Genomic DNA, 12691 nt, shown 5'->3' with positions numbered 1-12691 from the left:
TGTATACCTTTTGGAAAATAATCCCTTGCATGCTATGAGTCTCTAGTGGAGACATTGCTTGATCATGGGACACCCCATGACTGTGTGACCATAACTGGCCTTCATGAATTGGGTTCTGTCCAACACACCAAGTCACAAAGTGGGACAGGCCTAAGGCATTATGTCATCAGAAGTGGTCCAGAGATCAAGCATGAGCAGGACTGAGGGGCATTAAAAAAGCAAGATGCATGAGCATGTTGCTTCTCCCCTAGCTCATGCTCAGACTGAATAGGGTGGGAGGTCCCTTAGGACAAGCCAATAGAGGATGAAAACACTAAGCTTGATTCATATATGGGTCAGCTGGATACGTGTGTGGGTGCCAGCAGCAAGAGAACAGTGTTTGCAGCCTCACGTAGGAGTAGTCTTACAAAACAATAGCAAGGAAAAATCTTCCAATGGACAGAGTTTTAGGCAGAGCACTGGCCACGTACTTTGCATGGAAAATAAAATAAATATAGACTTATGGGTGAGGCTGTGGTTGAACGTGCATCACAGCTCAGCTTTTGCTGGCAGCCCTGCTTCCTCTCCTTCCTTCTTACAGGTTTTGATCCCAAAGGCACATCTTAATAAGCATCCTGTAAAACACCAAACTCCATCTGGGAGTCTCCCTGACAGGGAACCCAACCTATGACAAAGAGAGAAGGCAGCTGGTAGAGACTCTGAGATGGAAGAGCCAAAGGGAGCCATGGATGGTTCAGGGAATCATGTGGGAGGTGCTCATGGGCAGTGACAGTAGGATTAGGGACAGAGATGGGGGGTGGTTACAGTGGTAGCAGGTGCTGCTGCTGAGTGGATGACAGTGAAACTAGAGCTGCTTCAGATTCTCAGCCACCTGCAACTCCCCAGTGGCCTCCTCAGTTCTGTAAAGCCTGGCTCTGGGCACACCCATCATTATCCCCCAGTGTCTGTACTTCCTTATTCTTAATAAAACAATTTGTTAGATACATAGTATAGTGGGTTGAATGGTGGCCCCTCAGAAGATAAGTTTACATCCTTACCCCCAAAACATGTAAATGTGACCTTATTTGGAAAAAGAGTCTTTGCAGATGTAATTAAGAATCTCGAGATGTGATCACCCTGGATTATCCAAGTAGGTTCTGAATCTAATGACAAGTGTCCTTATAACAAAAAAGGCAGAGGATAGACACAGGGAGAAAGAGGGAAGATCACCTGAAGGCCAAGGGAGATATTGGAATCACCCAGCCACAAGCCATGGAACGCCTAGAGCCACCACAAGCTGAAGAGGCAAAGATGGATCCTCCATAGAGCCTCCAGAGAGAGCACAGCCCTACTGATGTGGCAATTTTGGACTTTTGGGCTTTACATACTGTGATAGGAAAGATTTCTGCTATCCCAGGCCACCATGTTTGTGGTAATTGGTTACTACAACTCTAGGAAGCTAATGCACATAGTCACAGCGATAGAGGCTGCATTTCCCAGTTTCCCTTGAAGCTGAATGTGGTCATAAGACAAAAACTTTGCTCCATGGGAGTAAGATTCTGCATTTCTGACATGATGTCAGGTGATGCTGCTGCTGCTGGTCAAGGGGACCACGCTTTGAGCAGCAAGGGCCTGGTTAGCATCGCTCTGGGAGAAGATCTGGGAAGGCTTTGGAGAAAACAAAGACATCCCAAAGGGGAAAGAATATATAGTATGTAAAGGAGTGCAGCAGTGAGGCCCTGTCAACTGCAAGTAACCAAAAAACCACTGAAAGTAGCTGAGCTATAAGATACAGAGCCTGGAGGTCAGACAGCACTGTGTGAATCTCAACAGGTCTCAGTCTCAGCCTCATCATGAACCTATGTGCTTCCCCTCCTCTGCTCTAACCACTCAGAACGTGGGTGATTAGCTGGACTGGCTCCAGGTGTCACCAGCAGAGGACTGGGGGCATTTCCAGAAGCAGAAATGGTATTTTTCCTCACAAGGAAAGGTTTACCCTCCTGCCCCATTGGCCAGACTGACCCATGCCCCTTTCTAAGCCAATCACTGGAAAGAGGAGAATTATCACGAATAGCTTAGACTAATCAAATTCTGCTTCTTGGGACTGGGAACAAGAATATCTTATAGGGCAGCCCAGATGACTCAGTGATTTAGCGCCGCCTTCACCCCAGGGTGTGATCCTGGTGATCCAGGATCAAGTCCCATGTCGGGCTCCCAGCATGGAGCCTGCTTCTCCCTCTGCCTGTGTCTCTGCCTCTCTCTCTCTCTCTCTGTGTGCCTGTCATGAATAAATAAATAAAATCTTAAAAAAAAAGAATATATCTTATATCTAAAATCTGGCTAGTCCATTATATTTGGTTCTGAGGGGTCTATGTCTATTGTTTGTTGTTTCTTCTTACTCTCTCTGCTGGTGCCTTGCTTTCTTGTCAATTAGGTGATTATTAGTTATGGGCTTGTGTATGGAGGATATGTAGAAAGTCAACATGATTTGGCAAAACAAAAACAAAAAACCAGTTGGTGTTTTCTACAAACATTTAACTATAGCTTGGTGCCTGAGAGAAACCTGAGGTTGAGCTGATTTGTTGTGCTTCCGGTGACTGGTCATGTCGGTGTTTATAATGTCATGTGGTTCCGTGTCTGTTCTATCACACCTGCTCCTTCTACCACATGGCTGCCTGAGGGAACTCATGGAAGGCAGGATCCCAGGGCAGGCAGAGAAGGGTATTCTATTTCCTAACACCCTGCTATAGGGTTCAAGCCATCTAGGCATCTTGCCTTTGCCATGATTCCAGGGTTGGGTCCACACAGAACAGGCCATGACTGTCAAAAATGGCCATTCCCAGCCCCGAGAGCTCTCACTAGTGTTGTATCTCCTTGGGCTTATGACCATATTTCTAGGGTCTATGCACTACCACAAGCCTTCTGTTCCTTCTCTTACCCCAGACTTCAGGCCCTAACCCAAACCCTCTACTGCCTTCATCCTGCTCTGCCAGGGAACCCTCCAGACTCCTGAAATTTAGTTATGCTGAGCAAACTTCTGGTAGGAAGGCAGGGGCCTCGCCTTTCATAAACAAAAAGGAACCTGTAGGCTGCTCCAGAGGTCAGAGCTGAAACAGATTTGGGTTTCACAGCATGTGTGTGTGTGGATGAAACTTTCTAGGGGAAATACAGCTTGAGATAAGCCAAGGGCATAGATGGGCCTTGGAAACACTATCATCTAAGGGATGGGAAGAGAAAGAAGAGATGATGAAGGAGCAACAAAAGGATGCAAGAAAGTGCAGTGTCCTAGAGGCCGAGGCACAAATGTGTGTCAAGCTCTGGGATGTTCAATAGCATTAACCTCTGTTTCCACAGTGCTGGAAGGTGACCCCGGATCTGGTAATATGGAGGTCCTTGTTGGCCTTGTCAGAAGCAGTGTTTGAGGGGCAGATTTCTCCAGGCTGAGGAATAAGTGGGAGGTAAGAAGTGATGATGACAGGGAGTATAGACAAGACATTTTAGAAATGCTGAGTATTTCCCCTGCACAAGGAGATGTACCCTGATCACACCATTTAATACTGCAAAATGATCTCCCCATGCCCACCCAATTCTCTTGCCAAGATCTACTTCTTCCTTCCATAGCACTCACCTCTTTCCAAAATACTATATCATTCTATCCTTTGCTTTATTATACTCCTTGTTAGTTGTTGTATCTCCCTTGGGAAACTGTCCCAAAGGCAGAGACTCTTGTTTGTTTCATTCACCTATAAATCCTAAGTGCCTAGAACAAAGGGTTGGCACCCAGTAAGTGTTCAAAAAAAATATTGGTTGAATGAATAAGTGAATGAATGAGAAGGATTAGGATTGAGAACCTCCATGCCAGCAAAGGAGGGTTATGTTTTTAAAGATGGCGGCAACCTGATTATATGTAGGGCTTGGGCAAATGCTCCAGTTTGAAAACACAGGGGAGAGAAGGGAAATTAATGACGCAAGGTCTTGGACATGATGCATTTCAAAGAACATTTGAACAGAATGGTATTGTTTAGGCAAGTTGTGAGTGGTAACACATAAGGCTGGGAGGGGAGGTTCAATGAGAGTCTTAAACAACTCTGGTAGGGTAGGAGCTAATGTCCTGGGGAATGGTCATCCCAGGCTGACAGTCTTTAAATAGAGTAATGACAGATCCCTGTCATTAGGGTCACTGTGTTGCACAGCTCAGGCGCTCAAGAGACACCACTCACAACCCCACAGAACACAATGTGAATGGTGTCACTTGAAGTTGTGTGACACGGCAGCCCCATGAGAAAAGGCCAGCTCTGAGAGTAGTGCAAGGCAGGACTGTCGATGGGAAGCTCTTAGAGACACAATAAGGCACGATGAGGGGGTGGCACAAGGAGCAGGTTGAAAGTCACTGAAGCCCAAGTTCTCACTAGAGCAGAGTTAACTCAAATCCAGATCTAATAGCAGGTGGGAAGGTAAGAGGATCAGTAGTACTGAACATACATTGTTTATGGCACGTCCTTCAGGACGGGATGGCTGTGCTGGGGAGATAATGAATTGAGGTTTGGGTAGTTGCAGTTGCTCAAGAAAGAAGAAGGAAGTCCACTTAGATACCATAATTTTTTTAAGTATGATTATAGATAAATTACCAGATAAGCCCCATAAAGGGAATTCAGTACTTTGAAAAAAGAGGCTATTGGAAGAGTCTGTGACTTTTGAGGTTGAGGTAGGGAGGCCACCTATGTTCTACTGAGATCATCTTTGGTGCCTATACTATTCCTATGGGATCCGATCGCACTGTGTCCACTCCATTCAATTCAACGGCATTCCAGTCCATTCTACAGATGTTAATTGAGCATCTACAACTCCTAAGCATCAGAGATAAGAAATAAATGGGATGGTCCCTGCTCCTGACTGGCTGTCAGGCTGAAAAAGGGGAGAGAGAAGAACAACTACAATAGAATGTGGAAGGTGCTAAGTCAGAGCTTCTGCAGGGGATTGAGGGAAGCCAGAGGCAGACATTTGGGAGGGTTAAGCCTCCTTCTCTTTCTGAGCTTCCTATGGGGATGAGGCACAGTTGAACTTTCCTTGATCATCTCTCCTCCCAAAATCTCAGGCACTGAGGCATGCAGGGGCAGGAAAGGGTATCAGAAACTCAGGATTTCACATTTGTTCGTGCAGTCCTTTACTGCAGTCAGAGTCATAGAAGTAGCATTAGACTTGATTTGGTCACTAACTGGCTGTGACCTTGGAGGGTCACTCACTATTCATGAGCCTAGAAGTAGGGATGTGGGCTTGATCCTACATGGAAGCCCTCTTGGCTGCTTGATGCCATCCTTTGCTAGCCAGATCAGTGAGTAGATCCCAGGGATGATGAGTTCTAGTGCAAAAGCCCTCAGATCCAAGAAGGCTTCCCAGAGATACCTTTCCCTCTGTCTGGCAAGTGTGTCCATAAACTCCAAGGTCCAGCTCTGGAAAGGCCTCTACTTCAAAACTTCCTCAGATCTCCCAAGAGATGACTCTCTGCTCCACATGCTTCTACTGCAGTAGAAGTGGTGGTGGGGCTCTAGGTTTGCATACCACCCTCCCTAGATTGTGAATTTCATGTGGTCAGGCACTGGGTTTTACTCCTCCTTGTGTTCCATTACCCAGAGCATGGCAGGTGCTCTGTGCTTATTGCATGGTTGAATAAATGGCTGAATGTCAAAATTTTATATCCTTCTTCACTACCCAGAGCCAACATCACTGCCCTGGAAGCCTTGCCTTGCCTCCTTAGGTAAAAGTCACCTTCTTTCCTCATACTCTCATCAGGCACTCTGAATATCTACTATGGAGCAAGGGCCGGCAAATTTTTTCTATAAAGGACCAGATGATAAATATAGCTTTGCAGGCTGTAGGTCTCTGTTTCAACTACCAACCACCATGGCAGTGTAGAAACGTAGTGCAGCCAGAGACAAAGCATGAATGAATTAGCGTGTGTTCTGGTAAAACTATTTCTGGACTCTGAAATTTGAATTTCAAGTAATTTCCATATATCACAAAATATTATTCCTCTTTTGATTTTTTTTCTCCTAACCATTTAGAGCATTTAAGACCAGTTTGAGCTCATGTGCTGAACAAAAACAGGCTGTAATCCTTATTTGGCCTGCAGGCCATTGTATGCCAACACCTGCTCTAGAATTTATTTAGATCCACTTGCTAATAGGCTTATTTTGGCATCTCCTATTATTATATGAAAAGAGTGAAATAATTAAGAACCCAGCCTTTGGAGATAGTTGGGCCTATAATTCTAAATCTGATTCCAGACTCCCTCTCCTCCCTTCCTTCCTTTTAAGTTAGTCACTAGGGAAGACTGATAAGGGCAGGAAGGTGCCAGGATTCCTATAAAGAGGGTGCCTCCCTTTCCTACGGCTGCTGTACCGGTGCACCAAGAGCCTGGTGGCTCAAAACTATAGAGCTGCATTGCCTCACGGTTTGGGAGCCTAGAAGTCCAAAATTAAGGTGTCAGCAGGGCCATGCTCTCCCTGACCTGCCTGCACTAGGTGAGAATCATTGCTTGTCCCTTCTAGCTTCTGGCGTGGGCCGGCCATCCTTGGTGTTCCTTGGCTTGTACCTGTACCACTCCCTGTGTGCCTACCCATCTTCTTCCCTCTGCACATGTCTCTGTATCCAGATTTCCCTTGTATAAGGACACCAGTCATATTGGATTAGGGCCAACCCCCGTGACCTCCTTTTAACTTTGCTCTCTTGGTCAAGACTCTATTTCCAAGTAAAGTCCCATTCTGAAGTCCTGGGGGGTGAGGACATCAACATAACTCTTTTGGGAGGAAGGGAGAACAGTTTGGGTGTCAGAGCAGGGTAGCAGCCCAGCAGGGAAGGCAGCTACATGCAGGTGGGTGAGCAACCAAGTAAACATACCGAGACAAAAAACAAAAACAAAAACAAAAAAAGCATACTGAGACAACCAGAGTGTAGTCTCATGCCAGCAAGAGGAGAGGTGCCAGCGTACGTGAGAGAAAGCTAGAATGAACTCTGTGTCATTGGATTGGGACTCGGAGTGTCAGTGTGAATTTAGGATTTTCAAAATAATACACGTAGAAATAACTATAGTCGTAAATACATGGTTCAGGCATTCAATCATTCCCTGGCTCAGTCCACCAAGAGGGCCTCAGCCGCGGGGAGCCCTATATACCATCCTCCACTAATAAAACCAAACAAAAAAAGAGAAAGTAGGATTCCTTGGAGAAATGCCTGAGCCTAAGGCTGGAACAGGAGAAGTTCAAGGTAAGACAGGAGAATCTTACGGTGCCCAAAAATCAGGAAGCCCTAAGGAATGACAGGGACACATCAAAAGGACACAGGAGCCACTTTGAAGGAGCTCTTACTGGCCAAACCTGGGGTGATCAAAACATCCAAACAAATAATCAATCATCGTGATTGATGGTATCCATAATAAGCTAGGAATCCGTAAGTTTACACCGATTAAACAAGTGAATAAAAACATGGGAAGAAAATAAAGCTCTTTCTTACAGTGGAATGCCAACTGGAAAATGTCAAAGGAATGATACAATCACTCCACAGAGTGGGCCAGCCACTCGGACACTATTTAATTTCGTCGAGGAGCATCGTTGCTTATTAAATCAGCCGGTCAACGCAGGCTGACGAGGGGGTGTCACACAGTCTCAAGGCATCTCTCCACAAAATACTTACTAGTGTCAAGGGTGGGTGAGGAGCTAACTTTGCAATGGAGAAGCTTGGCCAGTGCCATCTTAATCACGTGAGCAGCGTGAGCCTCACCAGTAACCGGACAAATGAGTTTGACATCTGAGAGGAATTCAGGCATCACTTCTGTGTTATCCTGACCAAAAATCCAAACCTAAGGAAACACCAGACCAACCTAAACAGGGGGAATTTCTGCAAAAACGGCTGGCCTGCAGACTTCACAGAGGTCAAGGGAAGAGGGGCCACTGGTCCCGGCTGAAGGCATTTGGAGAGGTGTGACGTCTACACACGGTGTGCGGCCCTGGGTTGGACCCTTCGTTATAAAAGGCAGTGAGGCTTGAATGGGGCTTTCACAAAAGGGTGTATTGAGGTTCTTTGTGCTGCCCTTAACAACTTTCTGTATTTTGAAATTGTTTTGGAATTAAAGTATAAAGAAAACAATAATGCAATGTTCCCGTAGACTGGCCATGTCCCTTGTGACAGGTTACTTCACTTTTGATGCTTCAATTTCATCTGTAGTAGGAAGATAATCCTGGCGACTTGAAGGATGTTGTCAAGCACGGAAGAAATTGTGGGAGTGAAGCAGGGGGCCCACTGTCCGGCCACATGGTGAAAATGCTCGGGCCGTGGTCATGATTCGTGTTATGTCCTTGTCAGTATTGTACCTTGTTCTAGAGAATCTAGATGTCACCAAGTATAAGACACATTTTTGTTTTGAAATGCCACGAGGGAAGTAAAAACATGCCCAGTTAAACTGCCAACGTGGTTCCTCATGTAGAATGTTTCATGTTTATTGAGAGACCTACTTTACTTCTTAATTTTTTTTTACTTAATTTTTTTAATCCCAGTATAATTAACATATAGGGTTACATTAGCTTCAGGCGTACAATCTAATGATTCAACAATTCTACATATTTAAACAGAAGTACCAGGGGCACCTGGGTGGCTCAGTGGTTGAGCATCTGCCCGGGGTCCTGGGAGGGGGCCTCCTTCTCTCTCTGCCTGTGTCTCTGCCTCTCTCTGTGTGTCTCTCATGAATAAATAAATAATTTTTTTATAGAAATCAACAGAAGTGCCATATGAGGATGCCTTGGTGGCTTAGTTGGTTGTGTCTGACTTGGGCTCGGGTCATGGTCTTAGGGTCCTAGGGTAGAGCCCTGCATCAGGCTCCCTGCTCATTGAGGAGTCTGCTTCTCCCTCTGTCCCTCCACCTCCCTCATGTGTGTGTTCTCTCTCTCTCTCTCTCTCTCTCTCTCTCTCTCCCACTCAAATAAATAAAGAAAATCTTTGAGAAAAAAAAAGTGACACCAAAAATTCATTAGGGATGATACACTGAGATGTTCATCTCAGTGCTATTGAAAAAAAAAAAAGGTACCATATGATCAGCAGTTCCACTTCTGGGTATATTCTCAAAAGAATTGAAAGCAGGGACTGGAGCTCAAGTTCACAGCAGCATTGTTCACAATACCTGAACAACCCAAAGGGCCATCAACACATGAATAGATAAACAAAATGTGGTTTGGCTGTACCGTGGAATATTATTCAGCCTAAAGAAGAAAGAAATTCTGACTCATGCCACAATGTGAATGAACCATGAAGACATTACAGTAAGTGAAATAAGCCAGTCATGACCGGACACATATTGTACAACTGTACCTAGTGTAGCACCCAGGACAGTCACAGTCGTAAAGGCAGAAAGTAGAATGATGGTCACCAAGGGTGAGCAGGACGGGGGAATGGGGAGTTATGGTTTCACGGGGACAGACTTCCAGTGTGAGAGGATCAGCAGCTTCTGGAGGCGGTTGGTGGTTAATGGTCACACGACAGCGTGAATGAACTTGATGCCGCTGAACTGTGCACTTAAAAGTAGTAAAAATTACAAAATTTGTGTTATATACAGTTTACTATTGTAAAAAATAAAAAAAATAGGCACCACAAATTTACAGTGAGAGAAATCAGAGTGTTGGTGACCTTTGAGAGGCGGTGATGGGGAGGGGGCACCAAGGGGCCTTCTGGCACCTGGGAATGTTCTACGTTTAATCTAGTGGCGGTTATGTGAGTGTATAGATTTATAGATGTGCACTGCACTCTACACTTAGGACTGGTGCTCTTTAGCGTATAGAACTTGAAATTATTTGTGTGGGGGGGGGAGAGGTCTTGAGACAGAATCTCAAGCAGGCTTTACGCCCAGCACAGAGTTTGATGTGGGGCTCAATCTCACGACCCTGAGATCATGACCTGTGGTGAAATCAGGAGTCAGGACACTTAATCGACCGAGCCACCCAGGCACCCCTAAAGTTTTGGGGTTTTTTGTTTTTGTTTTTGTTTTTTTAGATAGAGGGAGTATAAGCAGGGTGAGGGGGAACTATGTTAAATGCAAATACAATAGACAATTTTTAAAAATCATATAAGCAAAACTTCCTAAGTCCCAGGAGGAGATGAGCTAGCCTCCATGGCATGCAAGACAGTTTTCTAAGAATCCCAGAGATGAGAAAAGCAAGATTCCAGGGAACTTGGTAGGATCCCTACATTGTCCACCCCTGTGGTCAGAACCCTGCTGAGTAACCATGCGCCCCACCTCCCCTTGTGGGATCTCACCGCCACATCAGAGGCACCCCCTCAAGAACATGACCGAGCTCTTCTTGTTCTATTGATTGCTCATTGTTGCTTCTTTGTTTTTATATCATTGACGACTTTATTTTTAAAAGTTGAAAACTTAGGGATGCCTGGGTGGTTCAGTGGTTGAGCATCTGCCTTTGGCTCAGGGCGTGATCCTGGGGTCCTGGGATCGAGTCCCGCCTCGGGGTCCCTGCATGGAGCCTGCTTCTCCCTCTGCCTGTGTCTCTGCCTCTCTCTCTCTCATGAATAAATAAATAAAACCTTTAAAAATAAATAAGTAAAAATAAACAAAAGTTGAAGACTGTTAAATTCTGATGCTCTGTATTCAGGCCACCTCACTGCTGAGCCCTGGTCACATGCCCTGTCCGTGCTCACCACACAGGGAGCCTGAGGCTGGGGGCACTTGGCCCTACCGAGGAAGAGGTGTGATCCACTATCAGGAGCTCAGCCCAGGTGCCAGAGTAGCCGTTACAGCCACAAGCACCAGGGAAAGAGGTAAGGGTAAGCCTAATCCTTCATGGATGGAATAAGCCAGGCTGTACCCCCAGAGAAAGCGCCGACTCCCCTCTCCTCTGCTTCCCTAGAATGAAGTAGAGGGTGTGTGGATCCTCTTACCTTTCAGGGAGCCAGAACAGAAGGCTCCAGCCATTTTACAGAGCCTGAGTTTTGGGGGTGAGGGCAAGGGTGAGGGTTTGAAGGGGAAAGAACGGGGTCCTGAGTCGGAGTGGGGAAAGTGTCTCCCAGGTGCCCCTCCTGAAGAAGACCTTGGCCAGAGGCCTCCGATGCAAATATGTGAAAGAGCATGACCCTCCAGGGGCCGCACCTCCTTCAGAGGTGCCCTCAGAGAAGGCACAGGGCGCCCCGGATCTGGTGTGGGAGGGCAGCTTCCCCCACAGGCCCGCCTGGGAAGGCTTTGCAATCGCCTACGCCCAAGGGGCCTAGAAGTCACACACGGATTGTCAACCTGGAGCCGGACTCCTCACCAGTGTGGGTTCCTGCCCTCTCTTGGTGGGCAAGGGGGGGTTCTCACCTTCACTCAAGGCCATAGCTTCCCAAGCTCCCCAGCAGCAGAAAGCAGAAACCCCCACGGCTGGAGAGCCCAGCAGCCACGTGGGCCTCCTCTGGCCCCATTGCTCCCACAGGGCAGGGGGACACTGCCCCACCCTGGCCCCCTGGAGGGCCGCTCTCCTCCCAGCTAGGCTCTGGGTGACCAGGCCCAGAGAAGAAAGGCCTGGGTCATTACTTCACCTCCCTCCTCTCTAGCCCTGGACACATCCCTGTGGGACATCTCCCCACCAGGAGATGTCACACCAGCAAGAGACTGGGAGGACCCAGGTCCTGCAGGTGCCACTCCACCCTCCAGCATGGGCATTTCCACCCCTCCCCATGCACCCCTCACCCTCCAGCCCCCCGTGGGACATTCCAAGCCACTCCTGGCAGGAGGAAGGCCAGGAGTCCAATGACTTTGTGACAGGGTCCCAGCCCCTAGCCCCTCTTCCCCGCCCCTGCCACCGTACCCTCTTCCCCTGGAATCCTCCTCCACATGTCTCTGCTCGGGAGAAATGGCCCTGCTTTTTCCTTCTGCCCCAGACCCCACTACGGTTCACGTAGCGCTGTTACTGAGTGTGTCTTTATTTAACATTCCATACTTTGTTTGCTGCGAATTTTTTGTTGTGTTATTGTTTACACTACCACACGAAAATATTATTTATCCTAATTACTGAGCGTTGGGGTGTTTGGGCCCCCTTACGTCTTTGGCCCAAGGATGTGTCTCACTCACTTTGCCTCAGCCCCACCCCTGCAGTGCTCAGGAGTCATTCACTCATTTATTCCACACCCGTGGCTAAGAGCCCCCTCTGTACCAGGCCTGGGTGTGCTGGGTGATGGGCAGAGAAAAGTGAGCCACACACAAGACTGTTGGGGAAAGACAGCCACGCGCGTTGAGGACTTTGGGACAGGATGGGGGTGCAAGACAGAAGGACATCAGGGCAATCACAGTCACATGGGCTAATGCTTGGGGGCTATTGTATGCCTGACTCTGAGCATCTCATGCAGCATTTGATTTGAGAATCTCATTTGATTCTTTCAACAGCCCTTCCGTGACTGTAGCTGCTTGTAACAAGTAACAGGTGGGGGTCCTGAGACCCCACGGAGCCACACGCCAGCCATCTGCACAAGGTCACACTCTGAGCAGGTGTAGGGGTGGGAGCCCCCCAGCGCTGTCTGGCTCTGGACTGTCCCTTGCTCTGGCTACTGCCACCAACTCCCCCTGCATCCCCTTGGGGCGGCAGGGAGAGCTGCATGAAGCAACTTTGCACTGAGCCGACGGAGGATGCATAGGAGTGTGTGTACAGGGAGCAGTGCTTCTGGCAGAAGGAACAACATTTGCAAA

Source organism: Canis lupus, chromosome 10 (assembly GCF_003254725.2).
Source record: "Canis lupus dingo isolate Sandy chromosome 10, ASM325472v2, whole genome shotgun sequence".
NCBI classification, from domain to species: Eukaryota; Metazoa; Chordata; class Mammalia; order Carnivora; family Canidae; genus Canis; species Canis lupus.
Note: the sequence above shows the minus strand (reverse complement) of the source record.